General features: G+C 47.4%; 16 non-coding genes across 16 annotated transcripts; all 16 read left to right on the top strand.

Moving 5' to 3' along the window:
• Nucleotides 1-727: 727 nt before the first annotated feature.
• LOC141202855 (U2 spliceosomal RNA) lies at nucleotides 728-918 on the top strand. The gene has a single exon (XR_012274004.1). It is a non-coding gene; the product is annotated as a U2 spliceosomal RNA (small nuclear RNA).
• A 1,115-nt stretch (nucleotides 919-2,033) lies between these two features.
• Nucleotides 2,034-2,224, top strand: LOC141202856 (U2 spliceosomal RNA). The gene has a single exon (XR_012274005.1). It is a non-coding gene; the product is annotated as a U2 spliceosomal RNA (small nuclear RNA).
• A 1,115-nt stretch (nucleotides 2,225-3,339) lies between these two features.
• Nucleotides 3,340-3,530, top strand: LOC141202244 (U2 spliceosomal RNA). Its single transcript, XR_012273524.1, has one exon. It is a non-coding gene; the product is annotated as a U2 spliceosomal RNA (small nuclear RNA).
• A 1,115-nt stretch (nucleotides 3,531-4,645) lies between these two features.
• Nucleotides 4,646-4,836, top strand: LOC141202858 (U2 spliceosomal RNA). The gene has a single exon (XR_012274007.1). It is a non-coding gene; the product is annotated as a U2 spliceosomal RNA (small nuclear RNA).
• A 1,115-nt stretch (nucleotides 4,837-5,951) lies between these two features.
• Nucleotides 5,952-6,142, top strand: LOC141202859 (U2 spliceosomal RNA). The gene has a single exon (XR_012274008.1). It is a non-coding gene; the product is annotated as a U2 spliceosomal RNA (small nuclear RNA).
• Nucleotides 6,143-7,257: 1,115 nt separating this feature from the next.
• LOC141202860 (U2 spliceosomal RNA) lies at nucleotides 7,258-7,448 on the top strand. The gene has a single exon (XR_012274009.1). It is a non-coding gene; the product is annotated as a U2 spliceosomal RNA (small nuclear RNA).
• Nucleotides 7,449-8,563: 1,115 nt separating this feature from the next.
• On the top strand, nucleotides 8,564-8,754 carry LOC141202861 (U2 spliceosomal RNA). Its single transcript, XR_012274010.1, has one exon. It is a non-coding gene; the product is annotated as a U2 spliceosomal RNA (small nuclear RNA).
• Nucleotides 8,755-9,869: 1,115 nt separating this feature from the next.
• On the top strand, nucleotides 9,870-10,060 carry LOC141202862 (U2 spliceosomal RNA). The gene has a single exon (XR_012274011.1). It is a non-coding gene; the product is annotated as a U2 spliceosomal RNA (small nuclear RNA).
• Nucleotides 10,061-11,169: 1,109 nt separating this feature from the next.
• On the top strand, nucleotides 11,170-11,360 carry LOC141202214 (U2 spliceosomal RNA). The gene has a single exon (XR_012273496.1). It is a non-coding gene; the product is annotated as a U2 spliceosomal RNA (small nuclear RNA).
• Nucleotides 11,361-12,469: 1,109 nt separating this feature from the next.
• Nucleotides 12,470-12,660, top strand: LOC141202216 (U2 spliceosomal RNA). Its single transcript, XR_012273497.1, has one exon. It is a non-coding gene; the product is annotated as a U2 spliceosomal RNA (small nuclear RNA).
• A 1,115-nt stretch (nucleotides 12,661-13,775) lies between these two features.
• Nucleotides 13,776-13,966, top strand: LOC141202864 (U2 spliceosomal RNA). The gene has a single exon (XR_012274013.1). It is a non-coding gene; the product is annotated as a U2 spliceosomal RNA (small nuclear RNA).
• Nucleotides 13,967-15,081: 1,115 nt separating this feature from the next.
• Nucleotides 15,082-15,272, top strand: LOC141202865 (U2 spliceosomal RNA). Its single transcript, XR_012274014.1, has one exon. It is a non-coding gene; the product is annotated as a U2 spliceosomal RNA (small nuclear RNA).
• A 1,115-nt stretch (nucleotides 15,273-16,387) lies between these two features.
• Nucleotides 16,388-16,578, top strand: LOC141202867 (U2 spliceosomal RNA). The gene has a single exon (XR_012274015.1). It is a non-coding gene; the product is annotated as a U2 spliceosomal RNA (small nuclear RNA).
• Nucleotides 16,579-17,693: 1,115 nt separating this feature from the next.
• On the top strand, nucleotides 17,694-17,884 carry LOC141202868 (U2 spliceosomal RNA). Its single transcript, XR_012274016.1, has one exon. It is a non-coding gene; the product is annotated as a U2 spliceosomal RNA (small nuclear RNA).
• A 1,115-nt stretch (nucleotides 17,885-18,999) lies between these two features.
• LOC141202245 (U2 spliceosomal RNA) lies at nucleotides 19,000-19,190 on the top strand. The gene has a single exon (XR_012273525.1). It is a non-coding gene; the product is annotated as a U2 spliceosomal RNA (small nuclear RNA).
• A 1,115-nt stretch (nucleotides 19,191-20,305) lies between these two features.
• Nucleotides 20,306-20,496, top strand: LOC141202413 (U2 spliceosomal RNA). Its single transcript, XR_012273687.1, has one exon. It is a non-coding gene; the product is annotated as a U2 spliceosomal RNA (small nuclear RNA).
• The last annotated feature ends 4,765 nt before the right edge of the window (nucleotides 20,497-25,261 follow it).

Below are 25,261 nucleotides of genomic sequence, written 5' to 3' on the forward strand. Positions count from 1 at the left end.
CAGCAGCCTTTTAAACTCACCTGAGCTAACAGGTATGTGCGCTGGTTACTCTGCTGCGCTTAAAATTTCTTTTTTGGTTTGCTACAATGCCTTTTCTGAAACGTTGTCTCCTTCTGCTGGAACACTGACTTCTTTCATTTAATGCCTGCAGACTATAAAAGAGAACCCAACCCAAAAAGTTTGGTTGATTAGTCTGTGGCATTCTGTTAAACTGTTGCTTATGGCGGTCTCTGTGAGCTTCTCAGCGACATTCAGCCAGCCAGGTATCCTGCCTGCAGTAGATGGAATGTGGCAATGGAACGCTGGCTGCGCGTGTCATAATAGGCTCTGAGCCTTTATATACCTGTGCACAGCAGCAGCCACCTTCAGTCTGCTGCTGGACAGCCAGCAGCAGCAGCAGCAGGAGAGGTATGTAATCAGGAGCCCTCCTGCTAAGGGTAGACAGCTGCTCGTTCCACCCCACCCCCCGCCTTAATTGGTTCTCCTCCCTTCCAACGGTGTTGAGGCGGGTGGGAACAGCAGGGGGTGAAGGTGCTGTGTTTAAAGAGGTGGAGTTATGCAGATCTAAAACGCGTGGATTGCAGCAGCAGCAAGCCGAAAAGTGCAGGCATGTAAGGGATCTAGAGGTTGACAACATGTCTTCTTAACGGGAGTCCAGGAGCTCATCTCCACAAATGGACTTTTTAGGATCCTTGGGTGGCTCCGTAGTTTGAAACCAATTCTGGTTATCGCTTCTCGGCCTTTTGGCTAAGATCAAGTGTAGTATCTGTTCTTATCAGTTTAATATCTGATACGTCCCCTATCTGGGGACCATATATTAAATGGATTTTTAGAACAGGGAGATGGAAAAAGAGCTTGCTCTGTCCACTCCACGCATTGACCTGGTATTGCAGTATCTCCAGGACCGGTGCACCCCTTCTTTAATGCAGTTTCTAAAATCAGAAAGAATTGAATTCAATGTTTTTTGTTCATTTTGCTTGTTTGTCGGATTTTGGGATGGACTCTTTGGCTCTGCTTTTCTTCTCCTCATTGGATTTTTCATGTTCAAAGTTGCAGAAGCCAGATTACAAGCTCATTTTGGTTCAACTTCAGCAACTGTGCATTGCATTGCCATGTAATGTGATGCAATGCTATCTTTCTAGCTCTCCCTTTTTACTTCCTTTTGGATAAACAGACATATTAGGCAAGCATTTTGGAGCTTTCACCTAAATAACTACAGGTGGTGAAATAAGCTGCACAATATAATTGACCTTTCAGTATATTGTTGCACACACACCATCTATTTAGCAAATGCCCTTGTTATCAACAGCAGCCTTTTAAACTCACCTGAGCTAACAGGTATGTGCGCTGGTTACTCTGCTGCGCTTAAAATTTCTTTTTTGGTTTGCTACAATGCCTTTTCTGAAACGTTGTCTCCTTCTGCTGGAACACTGACTTCTTTCATTTAATGCCTGCAGACTATAAAAGAGAACCCAACCCAAAAAGTTTGGTTGATTAGTCTGTGGCATTCTGTTAAACTGTTGCTTATGGCAGTCTCTGTGAGCTTCTCAGCGACATTCAGCCAGCCAGGTATCCTGCCTGCAGTAGATGGAATGTGGCAATGGAACGCTGGCTGCGCGTGTCATAATAGGCTTTGAGCCTTTATATACCTGTGCACAGCAGCAGCCACCTTCAGTCTGCTGCTGGACAGCCAGCAGCAGCAGCAGCAGGAGAGGTATGTAATCAGGAGCCCTCCTGCTAAGGGTAGACAGCTGCTCGTTCCACCCCACCCCCCGCCTTAATTGGTTCTCCTCCCTTCCAACGGTGTTGAGGCGGGTGGGAACAGCAGGGGGTGAAGGTGCTGTGTTTAAAGAGGTGGAGTTATGCAGATCTAAAACGCGTGGATTGCAGCAGCAGCAAGCCGAAAAGTGCAGGCATGTAAGGGATCTAGAGGTTGACAACATGTCTTCTTAACGGGAGTCCAGGAGCTCATCTCCACAAATGGACTTTTTAGGATCCTTGGGTGGCTCCGTAGTTTGAAACCAATTCTGGTTATCGCTTCTCGGCCTTTTGGCTAAGATCAAGTGTAGTATCTGTTCTTATCAGTTTAATATCTGATACGTCCCCTATCTGGGGACCATATATTAAATGGATTTTTAGAACAGGGAGATGGAAAAAGAGCTTGCTCTGTCCACTCCACGCATTGACCTGGTATTGCAGTATCTCCAGGACCGGTGCACCCCTTCTTTAATGCAGTTTCTAAAATCAGAAAGAATTGAATTCAATGTTTTTTGTTCATTTTGCTTGTTTGTCGGATTTTGGGATGGACTCTTTGGCTCTGCTTTTCTTCTCCTCATTGGATTTTTCATGTTCAAAGTTGCAGAAGCCAGATTACAAGCTCATTTTGGTTCAACTTCAGCAACTGTGCATTGCATTGCCATGTAATGTGATGCAATGCTATCTTTCTAGCTCTCCCTTTTTACTTCCTTTTGGATAAACAGACATATTAGGCAAGCATTTTGGAGCTTTCACCTAAATAACTACAGGTGGTGAGATAAGCTGCACAATATAATTGACCTTTCAGTATATTGTTGCACACACACCATCTATTTAGCAAATGCCCTTGTTATCAACAGCAGCCTTTTAAACTCACCTGAGCTAACAGGTATGTGCGCTGGTTACTCTGCTGCGCTTAAAATTTCTTTTTTGGTTTGCTACAATGCCTTTTCTGAAACGTTGTCTCCTTCTGCTGGAACACTGACTTCTTTCATTTAATGCCTGCAGACTATAAAAGAGAACCCAACCCAAAAAGTTTGGTTGATTAGTCTGTGGCATTCTGTTAAACTGTTGCTTATGGCGGTCTCTGTGAGCTTCTCAGCGACATTCAGCCAGCCAGGTATCCTGCCTGCAGTAGATGGAATGTGGCAATGGAACGCTGGCTGCGCGTGTCATAATAGGCTCTGAGCCTTTATATACCTGTGCACAGCAGCAGCCACCTTCAGTCTGCTGCTGGACAGCCAGCAGCAGCAGCAGCAGGAGAGGTATGTAATCAGGAGCCCTCCTGCTAAGGGTAGACAGCTGCTCGTTCCACCCCACCCCCCGCCTTAATTGGTTCTCCTCCCTTCCAACGGTGTTGAGGCGGGTGGGAACAGCAGGGGGTGAAGGTGCTGTGTTTAAAGAGGTGGAGTTATGCAGATCTAAAACGCGTGGATTGCAGCAGCAGCAAGCCGAAAAGTGCAGGCATGTAAGGGATCTAGAGGTTGACAACATGTCTTCTTAACGGGAGTCCAGGAGCTCATCTCCACAAATGGACTTTTTAGGATCCTTGGGTGGCTCCGTAGTTTGAAACCAATTCTGGTTATCGCTTCTCGGCCTTTTGGCTAAGATCAAGTGTAGTATCTGTTCTTATCAGTTTAATATCTGATACGTCCCCTATCTGGGGACCATCTATTAAATGGATTTTTAGAACAGGGAGATGGAAAAAGAGCTTGCTCTGTCCACTCCACGCATTGACCTGGTATTGCAGTATCTCCAGGACCGGTGCACCCCTTCTTTAATGCAGTTTCTAAAATCAGAAAGAATTGAATTCAATGTTTTTTGTTCATTTTGCTTGTTTGTCGGATTTTGGGATGGACTCTTTGGCTCTGCTTTTCTTCTCCTCATTGGATTTTTCATGTTCAAAGTTGCAGAAGCCAGATTACAAGCTCATTTTGGTTCAACTTCAGCAACTGTGCATTGCATTGCCATGTAATGTGATGCAATGCTATCTTTCTAGCTCTCCCTTTTTACTTCCTTTTGGATAAACAGACATATTAGGCAAGCATTTTGGAGCTTTCACCTAAATAACTACAGGTGGTGAGATAAGCTGCACAATATAATTGACCTTTCAGTATATTGTTGCACACACACCATCTATTTAGCAAATGCCCTTGTTATCAACAGCAGCCTTTTAAACTCACCTGAGCTAACAGGTATGTGCGCTGGTTACTCTGCTGCGCTTAAAATTTCTTTTTTGGTTTGCTACAATGCCTTTTCTGAAACGTTGTCTCCTTCTGCTGGAACACTGACTTCTTTCATTTAATGCCTGCAGACTATAAAAGAGAACCCAACCCAAAAAGTTTGGTTGATTAGTCTGTGGCATTCTGTTAAACTGTTGCTTATGGCGGTCTCTGTGAGCTTCTCAGCGACATTCAGCCAGCCAGGTATCCTGCCTGCAGTAGATGGAATGTGGCAATGGAACGCTGGCTGCGCGTGTCATAATAGGCTCTGAGCCTTTATATACCTGTGCACAGCAGCAGCCACCTTCAGTCTGCTGCTGGACAGCCAGCAGCAGCAGCAGCAGGAGAGGTATGTAATCAGGAGCCCTCCTGCTAAGGGTAGACAGCTGCTCGTTCCACCCCACCCCCCGCCTTAATTGGTTCTCCTCCCTTCCAACGGTGTTGAGGCGGGTGGGAACAGCAGGGGGTGAAGGTGCTGTGTTTAAAGAGGTGGAGTTATGCAGATCTAAAACGCGTGGATTGCAGCAGCAGCAAGCCGAAAAGTGCAGGCATGTAAGGGATCTAGAGGTTGACAACATGTCTTCTTAACGGGAGTCCAGGAGCTCATCTCCACAAATGGACTTTTTAGGATCCTTGGGTGGCTCCGTAGTTTGAAACCAATTCTGGTTATCGCTTCTCGGCCTTTTGGCTAAGATCAAGTGTAGTATCTGTTCTTATCAGTTTAATATCTGATACGTCCCCTATCTGGGGACCATATATTAAATGGATTTTTAGAACAGGGAGATGGAAAAAGAGCTTGCTCTGTCCACTCCACGCATTGACCTGGTATTGCAGTATCTCCAGGACCGGTGCACCCCTTCTTTAATGCAGTTTCTAAAATCAGAAAGAATTGAATTCAATGTTTTTTGTTCATTTTGCTTGTTTGTCGGATTTTGGGATGGACTCTTTGGCTCTGCTTTTCTTCTCCTCATTGGATTTTTCATGTTCAAAGTTGCAGAAGCCAGATTACAAGCTCATTTTGGTTCAACTTCAGCAACTGTGCATTGCATTGCCATGTAATGTGATGCAATGCTATCTTTCTAGCTCTCCCTTTTTACTTCCTTTTGGATAAACAGACATATTAGGCAAGCATTTTGGAGCTTTCACCTAAATAACTACAGGTGGTGAGATAAGCTGCACAATATAATTGACCTTTCAGTATATTGTTGCACACACACCATCTATTTAGCAAATGCCCTTGTTATCAACAGCAGCCTTTTAAACTCACCTGAGCTAACAGGTATGTGCGCTGGTTACTCTGCTGCGCTTAAAATTTCTTTTTTGGTTTGCTACAATGCCTTTTCTGAAACGTTGTCTCCTTCTGCTGGAACACTGACTTCTTTCATTTAATGCCTGCAGACTATAAAAGAGAACCCAACCCAAAAAGTTTGGTTGATTAGTCTGTGGCATTCTGTTAAACTGTTGCTTATGGCGGTCTCTGTGAGCTTCTCAGCGACATTCAGCCAGCCAGGTATCCTGCCTGCAGTAGATGGAATGTGGCAATGGAACGCTGGCTGCGCGTGTCATAATAGGCTTTGAGCCTTTATATACCTGTGCACAGCAGCAGCCACCTTCAGTCTGCTGCTGGACAGCCAGCAGCAGCAGCAGCAGGAGAGGTATGTAATCAGGAGCCCTCCTGCTAAGGGTAGACAGCTGCTCGTTCCACCCCACCCCCCGCCTTAATTGGTTCTCCTCCCTTCCAACGGTGTTGAGGCGGGTGGGAACAGCAGGGGGTGAAGGTGCTGTGTTTAAAGAGGTGGAGTTATGCAGATCTAAAACGCGTGGATTGCAGCAGCAGCAAGCCGAAAAGTGCAGGCATGTAAGGGATCTAGAGGTTGACAACATGTCTTCTTAACGGGAGTCCAGGAGCTCATCTCCACAAATGGACTTTTTAGGATCCTTGGGTGGCTCCGTAGTTTGAAACCAATTCTGGTTATCGCTTCTCGGCCTTTTGGCTAAGATCAAGTGTAGTATCTGTTCTTATCAGTTTAATATCTGATACGTCCCCTATCTGGGGACCATATATTAAATGGATTTTTAGAACAGGGAGATGGAAAAAGAGCTTGCTCTGTCCACTCCACGCATTGACCTGGTATTGCAGTATCTCCAGGACCGGTGCACCCCTTCTTTAATGCAGTTTCTAAAATCAGAAAGAATTGAATTCAATGTTTTTTGTTCATTTTGCTTGTTTGTCGGATTTTGGGATGGACTCTTTGGCTCTGCTCTTCTTCTCCTCATTGGATTTTTCATGTTCAAAGTTGCAGAAGCCAGATTACAAGCTCATTTTGGTTCAACTTCAGCAACTGTGCATTGCATTGCCATGTAATGTGATGCAATGCTATCTTTCTAGCTCTCCCTTTTTACTTCCTTTTGGATAAACAGACATATTAGGCAAGCATTTTGGAGCTTTCACCTAAATAACTACAGGTGGTGAGATAAGCTGCACAATATAATTGACCTTTCAGTATATTGTTGCACACACACCATCTATTTAGCAAATGCCCTTGTTATCAACAGCAGCCTTTTAAACTCACCTGAGCTAACAGGTATGTGCGCTGGTTACTCTGCTGCGCTTAAAATTTCTTTTTTGGTTTGCTACAATGCCTTTTCTGAAACGTTGTCTCCTTCTGCTGGAACACTGACTTCTTTCATTTAATGCCTGCAGACTATAAAAGAGAACCCAACCCAAAAAGTTTGGTTGATTAGTCTGTGGCATTCTGTTAAACTGTTGCTTATGGCGGTCTCTGTGAGCTTCTCAGCGACATTCAGCCAGCCAGGTATCCTGCCTGCAGTAGATGGAATGTGGCAATGGAACGCTGGCTGCGCGTGTCATAATAGGCTCTGAGCCTTTATATACCTGTGCACAGCAGCAGCCACCTTCAGTCTGCTGCTGGACAGCCAGCAGCAGCAGCAGCAGGAGAGGTATGTAATCAGGAGCCCTCCTGCTAAGGGTAGACAGCTGCTCGTTCCACCCCACCCCCCGCCTTAATTGGTTCTCCTCCCTTCCAACGGTGTTGAGGCGGGTGGGAACAGCAGGGGGTGAAGGTGCTGTGTTTAAAGAGGTGGAGTTATGCAGATCTAAAACGCGTGGATTGCAGCAGCAGCAAGCCGAAAAATGCAGGCATGTAAGGGATCTAGAGGTTGACAACATGTCTTCTTAACGGGAGTCCAGGAGCTCATCTCCACAAATGGACTTTTTAGGATCCTTGGGTGGCTCCGTAGTTTGAAACCAATTCTGGTTATCGCTTCTCGGCCTTTTGGCTAAGATCAAGTGTAGTATCTGTTCTTATCAGTTTAATATCTGATACGTCCCCTATCTGGGGACCATATATTAAATGGATTTTTAGAACAGGGAGATGGAAAAAGAGCTTGCTCTGTCCACTCCACGCATTGACCTGGTATTGCAGTATCTCCAGGACCGGTGCACCCCTTCTTTAATGCAGTTTCTAAAATCAGAAAGAATTGAATTCAATGTTTTTTGTTCATTTTGCTTGTTTGTCGGATTTTGGGATGGACTCTTTGGCTCTGCTTTTCTTCTCCTCATTGGATTTTTCATGTTCAAAGTTGCAGAAGCCAGATTACAAGCTCATTTTGGTTCAACTTCAGCAACTGTGCATTGCATTGCCATGTAATGTGATGCAATGCTATCTTTCTAGCTCTCCCTTTTTACTTCCTTTTGGATAAACAGACATATTAGGCAAGCATTTTGGAGCTTTCACCTAAATAACTACAGGTGGTGAGATAAGCTGCACAATATAATTGACCTTTCAGTATATTGTTGCACACACACCATCTATTTAGCAAATGCCCTTGTTATCAACAGCAGCCTTTTAAACTCACCTGAGCTAACAGGTATGTGCGCTGGTTACTCTGCTGCGCTTAAAATTTCTTTTTTGGTTTGCTACAATGCCTTTTCTGAAACGTTGTCTCCTTCTGCTGGAACACTGACTTCTTTCATTTAATGCCTGCAGACTATAAAAGAGAACCCAACCCAAAAAGTTTGGTTGATTAGTCTGTGGCATTCTGTTAAACTGTTGCTTATGGCGGTCTCTGTGAGCTTCTCAGCGACATTCAGCCAGCCAGGTATCCTGCCTGCAGTAGATGGAATGTGGCAATGGAACGCTGGCTGCGCGTGTCATAATAGGCTCTGAGCCTTTATATACCTGTGCACAGCAGCAGCCACCTTCAGTCTGCTGCTGGACAGCCAGCAGCAGCAGCAGCAGGAGAGGTATGTAATCAGGAGCCCTCCTGCTAAGGGTAGACAGCTGCTCGTTCCACCCCACCCCCCGCCTTAATTGGTTCTCCTCCCTTCCAACGGTGTTGAGGCGGGTGGGAACAGCAGGGGGTGAAGGTGCTGTGTTTAAAGAGGTGGAGTTATGCAGATCTAAAACACGTGGATTGCAGCAGCAGCAAGCCGAAAAGTGCAGGCATGTAAGGGATCTAGAGGTTGACAACATGTCTTCTTAACGGGAGTCCAGGAGCTCATCTCCACAAATGGACTTTTCAGGATCCTTGGGTGGCTCCGTAGTTTGAAACCAATTCTGGTTATCGCTTCTCGGCCTTTTGGCTAAGATCAAGTGTAGTATCTGTTCTTATCAGTTTAATATCTGATACGTCCCCTATCTGGGGACCATATATTAAATGGATTTTTAGAACAGGGAGATGGAAAAAGAGCTTGCTCTGTCCACTCCACGCATTGACCTGGTATTGCAGTATCTCCAGGACCGGTGCACCCCTTCTTTAATGCAGTTTCTAAAATCAGAAAGAATTGAATTCAATGTTTTTTGTTCATTTTGCTTGTTTGTCGGATTTTGGGATGGACTCTTTGGCTTTGCTTTTCTTCTCCTCATTGGATTTTTCATGTTCAAAGTTGCAGAAGCCAGATTACAAGCTCATTTTGGTTCAACTTCAGCAACTGTGCATTGCATTGCCATGTAATGTGATGCAATGCTATCTTTCTAGCTCTCCCTTTTTACTTCCTTTTGGATAAACAGACATATTAGGCAAGCATTTTGGAGCTTTCACCTAAATAACTACAGGTGGTGAGATAAGCTGCACAATATAATTGACCTTTCAGTATATTGTTGCACACACACCATCTATTTAGCAAATGCCCTTGTTATCAACAGCAGCCTTTTAAACTCACCTGAGCTAACAGGTATGTGCGCTGGTTACTCTGCTGCGCTTAAAATTTCTTTTTTGGTTTGCTACAATGCCTTTTCTGAAACGTTGTCTCCTTCTGCTGGAACACTGACTTCTTTCATTTAATGCCTGCAGACTATAAAAGAGAACCCAACCCAAAAAGTTTGGTTGATTAGTCTGTGGCATTCTGTTAAACTGTTGCTTATGGCGGTCTCTGTGAGCTTCTCAGCGACATTCAGCCAGCCAGGTATCCTGCCTGCAGTAGATGGAATGTGGCAATGGAACGCTGGCTGCGCGTGTCATAATAGGCTCTGAGCCTTTATATACCTGTGCACAGCAGCAGCCACCTTCAGTCTGCTGCTGGACAGCCAGCAGCAGCAGCAGCAGGAGAGGTATGTAATCAGGAGCCCTCCTGCTAAGGGTAGACAGCTGCTCGTTCCACCCCACCCCCCGCCTTAATTGGTTCTCCTCCCTTCCAACGGTGTTGAGGCGGGTGGGAACAGCAGGGGGTGAAGGTGCTGTGTTTAAAGAGGTGGAGTTATGCAGATCTAAAACGCGTGGATTGCAGCAGCAGCAAGCCGAAAAGTGCAGGCATGTAAGGGATCTAGAGGTTGACAACATGTCTTCTTAACGGGAGTCCAGGAGCTCATCTCCACAAATGGACTTTTTAGGATCCTTGGGTGGCTCCGTAGTTTGAAACCAATTCTGGTTATCGCTTCTCGGCCTTTTGGCTAAGATCAAGTGTAGTATCTGTTCTTATCAGTTTAATATCTGATACGTCCCCTATCTGGGGACCATATATTAAATGGATTTTTAGAACAGGGAGATGGAAAAAGAGCTTGCTCTGTCCACTCCACGCATTGACCTGGTATTGCAGTATCTCCAGGACCGGTGCACCCCTTCTTTAATGCAGTTTCTAAAATCAGAAAGAATTGAATTCAATGTTTTTTGTTCATTTTGCTTGTTTGTCGGATTTTGGGATGGACTCTTTGGCTCTGCTTTTCTTCTCCTCATTGGATTTTTCATGTTCAAAGTTGCAGAAGCCAGATTACAAGCTCATTTTGGTTCAACTTCAGCAACTGTGCATTGCATTGCCATGTAATGTGATGCAATGCTATCTTTCTAGCTCTCCCTTTTTACTTCCTTTTGGATAAACAGACATATTAGGCAAGCATTTTGGAGCTTTCACCTAAATAACTACAGGTGGTGAGATAAGCTGCACAATATAATTGACCTTTCAGTATATTGTTGCACACACACCATCTATTTAGCAAATGCCCTTGTTATCAACAGCAGCCTTTTAAACTCACCTGAGCTAACAGGTATGTGCGCTGGTTACTCTGCTGCGCTTAAAATTTCTTTTTTGGTTTGCTACAATGCCTTTTCTGAAACGTTGTCTCCTTCTGCTGGAACACTGACTTCTTTCATTTAATGCCTGCAGACTATAAAAGAGAACCCAACCCAAAAAGTTTGGTTGATTAGTCTGTGGCATTCTGTTAAACTGTTGCTTATGGCGGTCTCTGTGAGCTTCTCAGCGACATTCAACCAGCCAGGTATCCTGCCTGCAGTAGATGGAATGTGGCAATGGAACGCTGGCTGCGCGTGTCATAATAGGCTCTGAGCCTTTATATACCTGTGCACAGCAGCAGCCACCTTCAGTCTGCTGCTGGACAGCCAGCAGCAGCAGGAGAGGTATGTAATCAGGAGCCCTCCTGCTAAGGGTAGACAGCTGCTCGTTCCACCCCACCCCCCGCCTTAATTGGTTCTCCTCCCTTCCAACGGTGTTGAGGCGGGTGGGAACAGCAGGGGGTGAAGGTGCTGTGTTTAAAGAGGTGGAGTTATGCAGATCTAAAACGCGTGGATTGCAGCAGCAGCAAGCCGAAAAGTGCAGGCATGTAAGGGATCTAGAGGTTGACAACATGTCTTCTTAACGGGAGTCCAGGAGCTCATCTCCACAAATGGACTTTTTAGGATCCTTGGGTGGCTCCGTAGTTTGAAACCAATTCTGGTTATTGCTTCTCGGCCTTTTGGCTAAGATCAAGTGTAGTATCTGTTCTTATCAGTTTAATATCTGATACGTCCCCTATCTGGGGACCATATATTAAATGGATTTTTAGAACAGGGAGATGGAAAAAGAGCTTGCTCTGTCCACTCCACGCATTGACCTGGTATTGCAGTATCTCCAGGACCGGTGCACCCCTTCTTTAATGCAGTTTCTAAAATCAGAAAGAATTGAATTCAATGTTTTTTGTTCATTTTGCTTGTTTGTCGGATTTTGGGATGGACTCTTTGGCTCTGCTTTTCTTCTCCTCATTGGATTTTTCATGTTCAAAGTTGCAGAAGCCAGATTACAAGCTCATTTTGGTTCAACTTCAGCAACTGTGCATTGCATTGCCATGTAATGTGATGCAATGCTATCTTTCTAGCTCTCCCTTTTTACTTCCTTTTGGATAAACAGACATATTACGCCAGCATTTTGGAGCTTTCACCTAAATAACTACAGGTGGTGAGATAAGCTGCACAATATAATTGACCTTTCAGTATATTGTTGCACACACACCATCTATTTAGCAAATGCCCTTGTTATCAACAGCAGCCTTTTAAACTCACCTGAGCTAACAGGTATGTGCGCTGGTTACTCTGCTGCGCTTAAAATTTCTTTTTTGGTTTGCTACAATGCCTTTTCTGAAACGTTGTCTCCTTCTGCTGGAACACTGACTTCTTTCATTTAATGCCTGCAGACTATAAAAGAGAACCCAACCCAAAAAGTTTGGTTGATTAGTCTGTGGCATTCTGTTAAACTGTTGCTTATGGCGGTCTCTGTGAGCTTCTCAGCGACATTCAGCCAGCCAGGTATCCTGCCTGCAGTAGATGGAATGTGGCAATGGAACGCTGGCTGCGCGTGTCATAATAGGCTCTGAGCCTTTATATACCTGTGCACAGCAGCAGCCACCTTCAGTCTGCTGCTGGACAGCCAGCAGCAGCAGGAGAGGTATGTAATCAGGAGCCCTCCTGCTAAGGGTAGACAGCTGCTCGTTCCACCCCACCCCCCGCCTTAATTGGTTCTCCTCCCTTCCAACGGTGTTGAGGCGGGTGGGAACAGCAGGGGGTGAAGGTGCTGTGTTTAAAGAGGTGGAGTTATGCAGATCTAAAACGCGTGGATTGCAGCAGCAGCAAGCCGAAAAGTGCAGGCATGTAAGGGATCTAGAGGTTGACAACATGTCTTCTTAACGGGAGTCCAGGAGCTCATCTCCACAAATGGACTTTTTAGGATCCTTGGGTGGCTCCGCAGTTTGAAACCAATTCTGGTTATTGCTTCTCGGCCTTTTGGCTAAGATCAAGTGTAGTATCTGTTCTTATCAGTTTAATATCTGATACGTCCCCTATCTGGGGACCATATATTAAATGGATTTTTAGAACAGGGAGATGGAAAAAGAGCTTGCTCTGTCCACTCCACGCATTGACCTGGTATTGCAGTATCTCCAGGACCGGTGCACCCCTTCTTTAATGCAGTTTCTAAAATCAGAAAGAATTGAATTCAATGTTTTTTGTTCATTTTGCTTGTTTGTCGGATTTTGGGATGGACTCTTTGGCTCTGCTTTTCTTCTCCTCATTGGATTTTTCATGTTCAAAGTTGCAGAAGCCAGATTACAAGCTCATTTTGGTTCAACTTCAGCAACTGTGCATTGCATTGCCATGTAATGTGATGCAATGCTATCTTTCTAGCTCTCCCTTTTTACTTCCTTTTGGATAAACAGACATATTACGCAAGCATTTTGGAGCTTTCACCTAAATAACTACAGGTGGTGAGATAAGCTGCACAATATAATTGACCTTTCAGTATATTGTTGCACACACACCATCTATTTAGCAAATGCCCTTGTTATCAACAGCAGCCTTTTAAACTCACCTGAGCTAACAGGTATGTGCGCTGGTTACTCTGCTGCGCTTAAAATTTCTTTTTTGGTTTGCTACAATGCCTTTTCTGAAACGTTGTCTCCTTCTGCTGGAACACTGACTTCTTTCATTTAATGCCTGCAGACTATAAAAGAGAACCCAACCCAAAAAGTTTGGTTGATTAGTCTGTGGCATTCTGTTAAACTGTTGCTTATGGCGGTCTCTGTGAGCTTCTCAGCGACATTCAGCCAGCCAGGTATCCTGCCTGCAGTAGATGGAATGTGGCAATGGAACGCTGGCTGCGCGTGTCATAATAGGCTCTGAGCCTTTATATACCTGTGCACAGCAGCAGCCACCTTCAGTCTGCTGCTGGACAGCCAGCAGCAGCAGCAGCAGGAGAGGTATGTAATCAGGAGCCCTCCTGCTAAGGGTAGACAGCTGCTCGTTCCACCCCACCCCCCGCCTTAATTGGTTCTCCTCCCTTCCAACGGTGTTGAGGCGGGTGGGAACAGCAGGGGGTGAAGGTGCTGTGTTTAAAGAGGTGGAGTTATGCAGATCTAAAACGCGTGGATTGCAGCAGCAGCAAGCCGAAAAGTGCAGGCATGTAAGGGATCTAGAGGTTGACAACATGTCTTCTTAACGGGAGTCCAGGAGCTCATCTCCACAAATGGACTTTTTAGGATCCTTGGGTGGCTCCGTAGTTTGAAACCAATTCTGGTTATCGCTTCTCGGCCTTTTGGCTAAGATCAAGTGTAGTATCTGTTCTTATCAGTTTAATATCTGATACGTCCCCTATCTGGGGACCATATATTAAATGGATTTTTAGAACAGGGAGATGGAAAAAGAGCTTGCTCTGTCCACTCCACGCATTGACCTGGTATTGCAGTATCTCCAGGACCGGTGCACCCCTTCTTTAATGCAGTTTCTAAAATCAGAAAGAATTGAATTCAATGTTTTTTGTTCATTTTGCTTGTTTGTCGGATTTTGGGATGGACTCTTTGGCTCTGCTTTTCTTCTCCTCATTGGATTTTTCATGTTCAAAGTTGCAGAAGCCAGATTACAAGCTCATTTTGGTTCAACTTCAGCAACTGTGCATTGCATTGCCATGTAATGTGATGCAATGCTATCTTTCTAGCTCTCCCTTTTTACTTCCTTTTGGATAAACAGACATATTAGGCAAGCATTTTGGAGCTTTCACCTAAATAACTACAGGTGGTGAGATAAGCTGCACAATATAATTGACCTTTCAGTATATTGTTGCACACACACCATCTATTTAGCAAATGCCCTTGTTATCAACAGCAGCCTTTTAAACTCACCTGAGCTAACAGGTATGTGCGCTGGTTACTCTGCTGCGCTTAAAATTTCTTTTTTGGTTTGCTACAATGCCTTTTCTGAAACGTTGTCTCCTTCTGCTGGAACACTGACTTCTTTCATTTAATGCCTGCAGACTATAAAAGAGAACCCAACCCAAAAAGTTTGGTTGATTAGTCTGTGGCATTCTGTTAAACTGTTGCTTATGACGGTCTCTGTGAGCTTCTCAGCGACATTCAGCCAGCCAGGTATCCTGCCTGCAGTAGATGGAATGTGGCAATGGAACGCTGGCTGCGCCTGTCATAATAGGCTCTGAGCCTTTATATACCTGTGCACAGCAGCAGCCACCTTCAGTCTGCTGCTGGACAGCCAGCAGCAGCAGCAGCAGGAGAGGTATGTAATCAGGAGCCCTCCTGCTAAGGGTAGACAGCTGCTCGTTCCACCCCACCCCCTGCCTTAATTGGTTCTCCTCCCTTCCAACGGTGTTGAGGCGGGTGGGAACAGCAGGGGGTGAAGGTGCTGTGTTTAAAGAGGTGGAGTTATGCAGATCTAAAACGCGTGGATTGCAGCAGCAGCAAGCCGAAAAGTGCAGGCATGTAAGGGATCTAGAGGTTGACAACATGTCTTCTTAACGGGAGTCCAGGAGCTCATCTCCACAAATGGACTTTTTAGGATCCTTGGGTGGCTCCGTAGTTTGAAACCAATTCTGGTTATCGCTTCTCGGCCTTTTGGCTAAGATCAAGTGTAGTATCTGTTCTTATCAGTTTAATATCTGATACGTCCCCTATCTGGGGACCATATATTAAATGGATTTTTAGAACAGGGAGATGGAAAAAGAGCTTGCTCTGTCCACTCCACGCATTGACCTGGTATTGCAGTATCTCCAGGACCGGTGCACCCCTTCTTTAATGCAGTTTCTAAAATCAGAAAGAATTGAATTCAATGTTTTTTGTTCATTTTGCTTGTTTGTCGGATTTTGGGATGGACTCTTTGGCTCTGCTTTTCTTCTCCTCATTGGATTTTTCATGTTCAAAGTTGCAGAAGCCAGATTACAAGCTCATTTTGGTTCAACTTCAGCAACTGTGCATTGCATTGCCATGTAATGTGATGCAATGCTATCTTTCTAGCTCTCCCTTTTTACTTCCTTTTGGATAAACAGACATATTAGGCAAGCATTTTGGAGCTTTCACCTAAATAACTACAGGTGGTGAGATAAGCTGCACAATATAATTGACCTTTCAGTATATTGTTGCACACACACCATCTATTTAGCAAATGCCCTTGTTATCAACAGCAGCCTTTTAAACTCACCTGAGCTAACAGGTATGTGCGCTGGTTACTCTGCTGCGCTTAAAATTTCTTTTTTGGTTTGCTACAATGCCTTTTCTGAAACGTTGTCTCCTTCTGCTGGAACACTGACTTCTTTCATTTAATGCCTGCAGACTATAAAAGAGAACCCAACCCAAAAAGTTTGGTTGATTAGTCTGTGGCATTCTGTTAAACTGTTGCTTATGGCGGTCTCTGTGAGCTTCTCAGCGACATTCAGCCAGCCAGGTATCCTGCCTGCAGTAGATGGAATGTGGCAATGGAACGCTGGCTGCGCGTGTCATAATAGGCTCTGAGCCTTTATATACCTGTGCACAGCAGCAGCCACCTTCAGTCTGCTGCTGGACAGCCAGCAGCAGCAGCAGCAGGAGAGGTATGTAATCAGGAGCCCTCCTGCTAAGGGTAGACAGCTGCTCGTTCCACCCCACCCCCCGCCTTAATTGGTTCTCCTCCCTTCCAACGGTGTTGAGGCGGGTGGGAACAGCAGGGGGTGAAGGTGCTGTGTTTAAAGAGGTGGAGTTATGCAGATCTAAAACGCGTGGATTGCAGCAGCAGCAAGCCGAAAAGTGCAGGCATGTAAGGGATCTAGAGGTTGACAACATGTCTTCTTAACGGGAGTCCAGGAGCTCATCTCCACAAATGGACTTTTTAGGATCCTTGGGTGGCTCCGTAGTTTGAAACCAATTCTGGTTATCGCTTCTCGGCCTTTTGGCTAAGATCAAGTGTAGTATCTGTTCTTATCAGTTTAATATCTGATACGTCCCCTATCTGGGGACCATATATTAAATGGATTTTTAGAACAGGGAGATGGAAAAAGAGCTTGCTCTGTCCACTCCACGCATTGACCTGGTATTGCAGTATCTCCAGGACCGGTGCACCCCTTCTTTAATGCAGTTTCTAAAATCAGAAAGAATTGAATTCAATGTTTTTTGTTCATTTTGCTTGTTTGTCGGATTTTGGGATGGACTCTTTGGCTCTGCTTTTCTTCTCCTCATTGGATTTTTCATGTTCAAAGTTGCAGAAGCCAGATTACAAGCTCATTTTGGTTCAACTTCAGCAACTGTGCATTGCATTGCCATGTAATGTGATGCAATGCTATCTTTCTAGCTCTCCCTTTTTACTTCCTTTTGGATAAACAGACATATTAGGCAAGCATTTTGGAGCTTTCACCTAAATAACTACAGGTGGTGAGATAAGCTGCACAATATAATTGACCTTTCAGTATATTGTTGCACACACACCATCTATTTAGCAAATGCCCTTGTTATCAACAGCAGCCTTTTAAACTCACCTGAGCTAACAGGTATGTGCGCTGGTTACTCTGCTGCGCTTAAAATTTCTTTTTTGGTTTGCTACAATGCCTTTTCTGAAACGTTGTCTCCTTCTGCTGGAACACTGACTTCTTTCATTTAATGCCTGCAGACTATAAAAGAGAACCCAACCCAAAAAGTTTGGTTGATTAGTCTGTGGCATTCTGTTAAACTGTTGCTTATGGCGGTCTCTGTGAGCTTCTCAGCGACATTCAGCCAGCCAGGTATCCTGCCTGCAGTAGATGGAATGTGGCAATGGAACGCTGGCTGCGCGTGTCATAATAGGCTCTGAGCCTTTATATACCTGTGCACAGCAGCAGCCACCTTCAGTCTGCTGCTGGACAGCCAGCAGCAGCAGCAGCAGGAGAGGTATGTAATCAGGAGCCCTCCTGCTAAGGGTAGACAGCTGCTCGTTCCACCCCACCCCCCGCCTTAATTGGTTCTCCTCCCTTCCAACGGTGTTGAGGCGGGTGGGAACAGCAGGGGGTGAAGGTGCTGTGTTTAAAGAGGTGGAGTTATGCAGATCTAAAACGCGTGGATTGCAGCAGCAGCAAGCCGAAAAGTGCAGGCATGTAAGGGATCTAGAGGTTGACAACATGTCTTCTTAACGGGAGTCCAGGAGCTCATCTCCACAAATGGACTTTTTAGGATCCTTGGGTGGCTCCGTAGTTTGAAACCAATTCTGGTTATCGCTTCTCGGCCTTTTGGCTAAGATCAAGTGTAGTATCTGTTCTTATCAGTTTAATATCTGATACGTCCCCTATCTGGGGACCATATATTAAATGGATTTTTAGAACAGGGAGATGGAAAAAGAGCTTGCTCTGTCCACTCCACGCATTGACCTGGTATTGCAGTATCTCCAGGACCGGTGCACCCCTTCTTTAATGCAGTTTCTAAAATCAGAAAGAATTGAATTCAATGTTTTTTGTTCATTTTGCTTGTTTGTCGGATTTTGGGATGGACTCTTTGGCTCTGCTTTTCTTCTCCTCATTGGATTTTTCATGTTCAAAGTTGCAGAAGCCAGATTACAAGCTCATTTTGGTTCAACTTCAGCAACTGTGCATTGCATTGCCATGTAATGTGATGCAATGCTATCTTTCTAGCTCTCCCTTTTTACTTCCTTTTGGATAAACAGACATATTAGGCAAGCATTTTGGAGCTTTCACCTAAATAACTACAGGTGGTGAGATAAGCTGCACAATATAATTGACCTTTCAGTATATTGTTGCACACACACCATCTATTTAGCAAATGCCCTTGTTATCAACAGCAGCCTTTTAAACTCACCTGAGCTAACAGGTATGTGCGCTGGTTACTCTGCTGCGCTTAAAATTTCTTTTTTGGTTTGCTACAATGCCTTTTCTGAAACGTTGTCTCCTTCTGCTGGAACACTGACTTCTTTCATTTAATGCCTGCAGACTATAAAAGAGAACCCAACCCAAAAAGTTTGGTTGATTAGTCTGTGGCATTCTGTTAAACTGTTGCTTATGGCGGTCTCTGTGAGCTTCTCAGCGACATTCAGCCAGCCAGGTATCCTGCCTGCAGTAGATGGAATGTGGCAATGGAACGCTGGCTGCGCGTGTCATAATAGGCTCTGAGCCTTTATATACCTGTGCACAGCAGCAGCCACCTTCAGTCTGCTGCTGGACAGCCAGCAGCAGCAGCAGCAGGAGAGGTATGTAATCAGGAGCCCTCCTGCTAAGGGTAGACAGCTGCTCGTTTCACCCCACCCCCCGCCTTAATTGGTTCTCCTCCCTTCCAACGGTGTTGAGGCGGGTGGGAACAGCAGGGGGTGAAGGTGCTGTCTTTAAAGAGGTGGAGTTATGCAGATCTAAAACGCGTGGATTGCAGCAGCAGCAAGCCGAAAAGTGCAGGCATGTAAGGGATCTAGAGGTTGACAACATGTCTTCTTAACGGGAGTCCAGGAGCTCATCTCCACAAATGGACTTTTTAGGATCCTTGGGTGGCTCCGTAGTTTGAAACCAATTCTGGTTATCGCTTCTCGGCCTTTTGGCTAAGATCAAGTGTAGTATCTGTTCTTATCAGTTTAATATCTGATACGTCCCCTATCTGGGGACCATCTATTAAATGGATTTTTAGAACAGGGAGATGGAAAAAGAGCTTGCTCTGTCCACTCCACGCATTGACCTGGTATTGCAGTATCTCCAGGACCGGTGCACCCCTTCTTTAATGCAGTTTCTAAAATCAGAAAGAATTGAATTCAATGTTTTTTGTTCATTTTGCTTGTTTGTCGGATTTTGGGATGGACTCTTTGGCTCTGCTTTTCTTCTCCTCATTGGATTTTTCATGTTCAAAGTTGCAGAAGCCAGATTACAAGCTCATTTTGGTTCAACTTCAGCAACTGTGCATTGCATTGCCATGTAATGTGATGCAATGCTATCTTTCTAGCTCTCCCTTTTTACTTCCTTTTGGATAAACAGACATATTAGGCAAGCATTTTGGAGCTTTCACCTAAATAACTACAGGTGGTGAGATAAGCTGCACAATATAATTGACCTTTCAGTATATTGTTGCACACACACCATCTATTTAGCAAATGCCCTTGTTATCAACAGCAGCCTTTTAAACTCACCTGAGCTAACAGGTATGTGCGCTGGTTACTCTGCTGCGCTTAAAATTTCTTTTTTGGTTTGCTACAATGCCTTTTCTGAAACGTTGTCTCCTTCTGCTGGAACACTGACTTCTTTCATTTAATGCCTGCAGACTATAAAAGAGAACCCAACCCAAAAAGTTTGGTTGATTAGTCTGTGGCATTCTGTTAAACTGTTGCTTATGGCGGTCTCTGTGAGCTTCTCAGCGACATTCAGCCAGCCAGGTATCCTGCCTGCAGTAGATGGAATGTGGCAATGGAACGCTGGCTGCGCGTGTCATAATAGGCTCTGAGCCTTTATATACCTGTGCACAGCAGCAGCCACCTTCAGTCTGCTGCTGGACAGCCAGCAGCAGCAGCAGCAGGAGAGGTATGTAATCAGGAGCCCTCCTGCTAAGGGTAGACAGCTGCTCGTTTCACCCCACCCCCCGCCTTAATTGGTTCTCCTCCCTTCCAACGGTGTTGAGGCGGGTGGGAACAGCAGGGGGTGAAGGTGCTGTCTTTAAAGAGGTGGAGTTATGCAGATCTAAAACGCGTGGATTGCAGCAGCAGCAAGCCGAAAAGTGCAGGCATGTAAGGGATCTAGAGGTTGACAACATGTCTTCTTAACGGGAGTCCAGGAGCTCATCTCCACAAATGGACTTTTTAGGATCCTTGGGTGGCTCCGTAGTTTGAAACCAATTCTGGTTATCGCTTCTCGGCCTTTTGGCTAAGATCAAGTGTAGTATCTGTACTTATCAGTTTAATATCTGATACGTCCCCTATCTGGGGACCATCTATTAAATGGATTTTTAGAACAGGGAGATGGAAAAAGAGCTTGCTCTGTCCACTCCACGCATTGACCTGGTATTGCAGTATCTCCAGGACCGGTGCACCCCTTCTTTAATGCAGTTTCTAAAATCAGAAAGAATTGAATTCAATGTTTTTTGTTCATTTTGCTTGTTTGTCGGATTTTGGGATGGACTCTTTGGCTCTGCTTTTCTTCTCCTCATTGGATTTTTCATGTTCAAAGTTGCAGAAGCCAGATTACAAGCTCATTTTGGTTCAACTTCAGCAACTGTGCATTGCATTGCCATGTAATGTGATGCAATGCTATCTTTCTAGCTCTCCCTTTTTACTTCCTTTTGGATAAACAGACATATTAGGCAAGCATTTTGGAGCTTTTGTAGCACCCTGAGGATTCGGCTGCTACAGGGGTATTGCACCTCAACCCAGAGGTGTGATATTCCACTCCCGGGCAAGGATGGAGTGTGGATCTGAGCTCGGTAGGCTGCATGCACTACACACATCCCATTTCCGAGGAGCAGACCGACGGTACTCCCACTTAGAAATGTGCAGGTACGACCGAGTCTGTTCCTGGCTGGAGTGGGAGGGGGGTGGTACATCCCAAGTAGTGTAGGGGCAGATAGGGGGAGCAGCCTGGGTAAAGTTAGGAGCTCATTGGGTGCTGGTCACCTGAGCTCACACATAGAGGGTGTATATAAGGTGGGCACCAACTAAGATCAGGGTCAGATGCAGAGAACAAGTCAGGAGCAGAGGAGAAGAAGGACCCAGAGTGAGAGAGGAGAAGAGAGAGAAAGACCCAGAGGGGGGAAACAGCAGAGAGGACCCAAGAACCCAAATTAAAGCACCGGGTGAGGAGTCGGCACAGGGTACCGGAACCCAAGCTGGTGGGGGTAAAAACACTCCCCAGCCAGAGACCGGAGACCGTGGGCAGCCTTTGTCACGGTCACCCATCACATCCACCCTGAAGGCACACCACATGAAGGGTCAGGGAACCCAAGGCCAAGGGTGTCCCAACAGAAGGCCCGAGGGAGCTGGACCTAGGTGGATCACTGGTGGGGACGGCCAGAGAACGGGACAGAAGGAGAGCTCAGGGCCACGCTCCGGACTTGTTTGGGGGTTGGCTGGATCCAGGACCTGGTGGACGCAGCACGGCTCGGGTGGTCACTCAAAGCTGGAGTGACCAGTACAACATCTGCAGTAAGTAAACACCCTTAACTGCACAACCCGACTCTGTCTTCATTGCCGTCTGCACTGCACTACCACAACCCCCATCCTCTACACCTGTCCCCCCTGAGGCTATACCCCTCCCGTTGGGGGTTATCCCACCAAGCTGCGCACCCACCATCAGCCTCAGCGGACCCTGCTGCAGCGGCGGCCACAGTGACCGCATCACAACGGGTGGCGTAGTCGACACAAAAGAACTCTTAATAAGATCTGTAAGACTGCCACACAACACTGAGTTTGACGCCCTGGGCACGGGCCGGGTCACAGCCGCTCGGAGACTACAACCCCCCATCTGATCCGGTGCCGGGTATTCCCCTCAAAAAGGAATATGTCCCAGGGGGTGCGTCAACTTTGGCGTAGTCGGCAGGATTACGTGCCCGCAACACCCGGGTACTGCGTGCCTGAAGAAAAGTGCAAGTTTACCTCAGAAAGAAGTCTCCTGCCGGTTCCGAAGGGTCCACGCCATCGGACTCCATCACCAGTCGATTCCCGCCGATTGTCCGCCATTTCCAGCTTGTTCCCGCCATCTGCAGAGTTTCCCGCCACTGGGCGACGCTTCCCGCCAAATCCGAAGATTTCCCGCCTTGGAAGAGCAGCGGACGCCATTATGGGCGTGCCAAAGGAGGGCGAGAGGCCGCCTCCCATCGTGGGCCGGGACAGAAAATGGCGCCAAAAGTGGAAACCGCCCCCACCAACAGAGACTGTGATGCTGGAGGTGTCTGTCAGCGTGAAAGAACTACCCCTGGAGCTGACAGTCACCGAGTTGCCCCGGGACCGCCCTCGAAGTGGGAGGAGACGAAAGAAAGGAACGAGGATGGGTGCCGCATGGAGCAGTCTGGAGCGAGCGCACCCGGAGGCAAGAAGTCTAACGAGGAGTAGCAGAGAAGCTCACCCGGAGATGTCCAGAGAGCAGAGCAGCACCGGCCCGCTGGCCAGGAGCCTGCTGGAAGAAGAGCAGAGCAGCACCGACCCGTTGGTCAGGAGCCTGCTGGACACCACGACCCCACTAGGCCTAGTGGAGGTCCTTGCACAGCTCCCCCGAGACCGGGAGTGTGCACAGACTGCCCTGGAGGGCCTCGCACGGAGGATGGCCCGGGTACAGCGCGAGATATTGGCGGAATGGAGCCGGGAGATGGCCCAGCAAGCTGAAACCAAGACGCAAGCTGAAACCAAGACCCGGAGCACGCCAGCCGAGATGAGGAAGGAGACCGCCTCTGAGGATGGCGCGGGAGGACCCAAGGCCGGAGACGGCGCCGAGGAGGGAGCCGAACGCATGGAGGCAGGTAAAGGGGACGCCTATACCCCAAGCCGAGACACCGCTTACCTGCCCCAGCTCCCCGTCGCAGAGCCCGAAAGTCCCCCTGCTGTGCCCGAAAACGCCATGTCACCGACGCAGACTAGGCCCCAACCGGAAGCCGCCGCCGCGACCCCTGTGACGTCACACGCCTCGACCCCGAGCGTGACCAAGCAGGAAGTACCACCAGCCTGGTCGCAGGGCCTAGAATTCCCGGGCGTCGCATCACCAACAGCGCCCCCTACCTCCGCGGAGCCTCCGGCCTGGTCGCAAGGCCAGGTAGCCCAGGGCGCCGCCGTCCTAACGGTGCCCTTCACCTTCCAGGTGCCCCAGGCCTGGCCGCAAGGCCTGGGCAACCCGGGCGCCACCACCACCGCGCCCGCACCCGTAAAACCAAGGGTGCCGCGTCTGGGAGAGGACTTGTTTGCCCAGCACACGTGGCCGGACGGGCAGCCTTTCATCTGGCCCCAGAAGTATTACGAACTGGAGCACCAGAGGAGGGTTGGGGCCATGTGTGCACCCCTGATTCCGGCTCCGAAGCCCGTAATAAGGATCTCGCCCCCGCTAGCGGAAGCGCAGTTTGAGTGGGACCCCAGCGGAGAAGATCTAATGGGGTTCACTCAGGAAACCAGGGCGGCTGCAGCGGAGCGTGCTGAGTGCTGCCGCCAACAGCTCGAGGCGTTTGCGAGGGAGCGGAGAGAGAGGCGGGTCCGGGAACAGCAAGCTCAAGTGAGGAGCGCGGAGCAGAAGAGCCGGACCAGGAGGGACCCCCGTGCAGCGCATTGTCCCCGCACCATCGGGACAGTGATAAAGTTCAACCAGCAGCACGGGTGGGGCTTCATTAGAGACAACAACACCCCCGGCGACGTCTTTGTCACGCGCAGAGATGTGGAGTCCCATCTGCCGGAGGGGCACAGAGGTCGTGACCTCTACATCGGAGACGAGGTCACCTTTACCCGGCACAAGTGTGCCAAAGGACCTTACGCCCTCCACGTACACCGCCTGACGGAGGAGGAGTTGCGGTGCGAGGAGGAGGAGCAAGAAGACCCGGACGGGTCTGAAGTTACCACCAGCAAAAAGCAAAGAGCGGGAGGAAGACGCCGTTGAGTGCGGCAGAGCAGTGATGTAAATAGTTACCCGACCGGGGTATAAAGAGACTGTTGCTAAATATATATAGTCCCCGTTGGGACCAGCTGAGTGAACTGTTTACCCGTTAACCCCTTCATCCCACAGGCTGAGGACTGTGAGCAGCCATTCCCTTCCCTCTACCTGGCCGAGGACTGAGAGCGGCCAACTTCCCCTGTATATAGTTGCGCTTCCTAAAGCGCCCCCTACCGGTTTTATAAGAAAACCAGTTTTTCTAAGAGACTGTCGCACTTTTCCCGGACACACGTTGCACAGTGTCCGGAGGAGGAACCTGAAACAAGAGACGACGAGAATGTTGATATGAAAAAGTTTTATTGATATATATATATATACAATGTTTTATATGATGTTTTATTATGATGGTTATGCAAAAATTGTATGTTTTGGTGTTTTGTTCTTACAGCCCGAGGACGTGCTGTGATTTACCAGGGGGGAATGTAGCACCCTGAGGATTCGGCTGCTACAGGGGTATTGCACCTCAACCCAGAGGTGTGATATTCCACTCCCGGGCAAGGATGGAGTGTGGATCTGAGCTCGGTAGGCTGCATGCACTACACACATCCCATTTCCGAGGAGCAGACCGACGGTACTCCCACTTAGAAATGTGCAGGTACGACCGAGTCTGTTCCTGGCTGGAGTGGGAGGGGGGTGGTACATCCCAAGTAGTGTAGGGGCAGATAGGGGGAGCAGCCTGGGTAAAGTTAGGAGCTCATTGGGTGCTGGTCACCTGAGCTCACACATAGAGGGTGTATATAAGGTGGGCACCAACTAAGATCAGGGTCAGATGCAGAGAACAAGTCAGGAGCAGAGGAGAAGAAGGACCCAGAGTGAGAGAGGAGAAGAGAGAGAAAGACCCAGAGGGGGGAAACAGCAGAGAGGACCCAAGAACCCAAATTAAAGCACCGGGTGAGGAGTCGGCACAGGGTACCGGAACCCAAGCTGGTGGGGGTAAAAACACTCCCCAGCCAGAGACCGGAGACCGTGGGCAGCCTTTGTCACGGTCACCCATCACATCCACCCTGAAGGCACACCACATGAAGGGTCAGGGAACCCAAGGCCAAGGGTGTCCCAACAGAAGGCCCGAGGGAGCTGGACCTAGGTGGATCACTGGTGGGGACGGCCAGAGAACGGGACAGAAGGAGAGCTCAGGGCCACGCTCCGGACTTGTTTGGGGGTTGGCTGGATCCAGGACCTG

Source organism: Phyllobates terribilis, unplaced genomic scaffold (genome assembly GCF_046119375.1).
Source record: "Phyllobates terribilis strain yellow unplaced genomic scaffold, ASM4611937v1 Scaffold_123__1_contigs__length_5148117, whole genome shotgun sequence".
In the NCBI taxonomy this organism is placed as follows: domain Eukaryota; kingdom Metazoa; phylum Chordata; class Amphibia; order Anura; family Dendrobatidae; genus Phyllobates; species Phyllobates terribilis.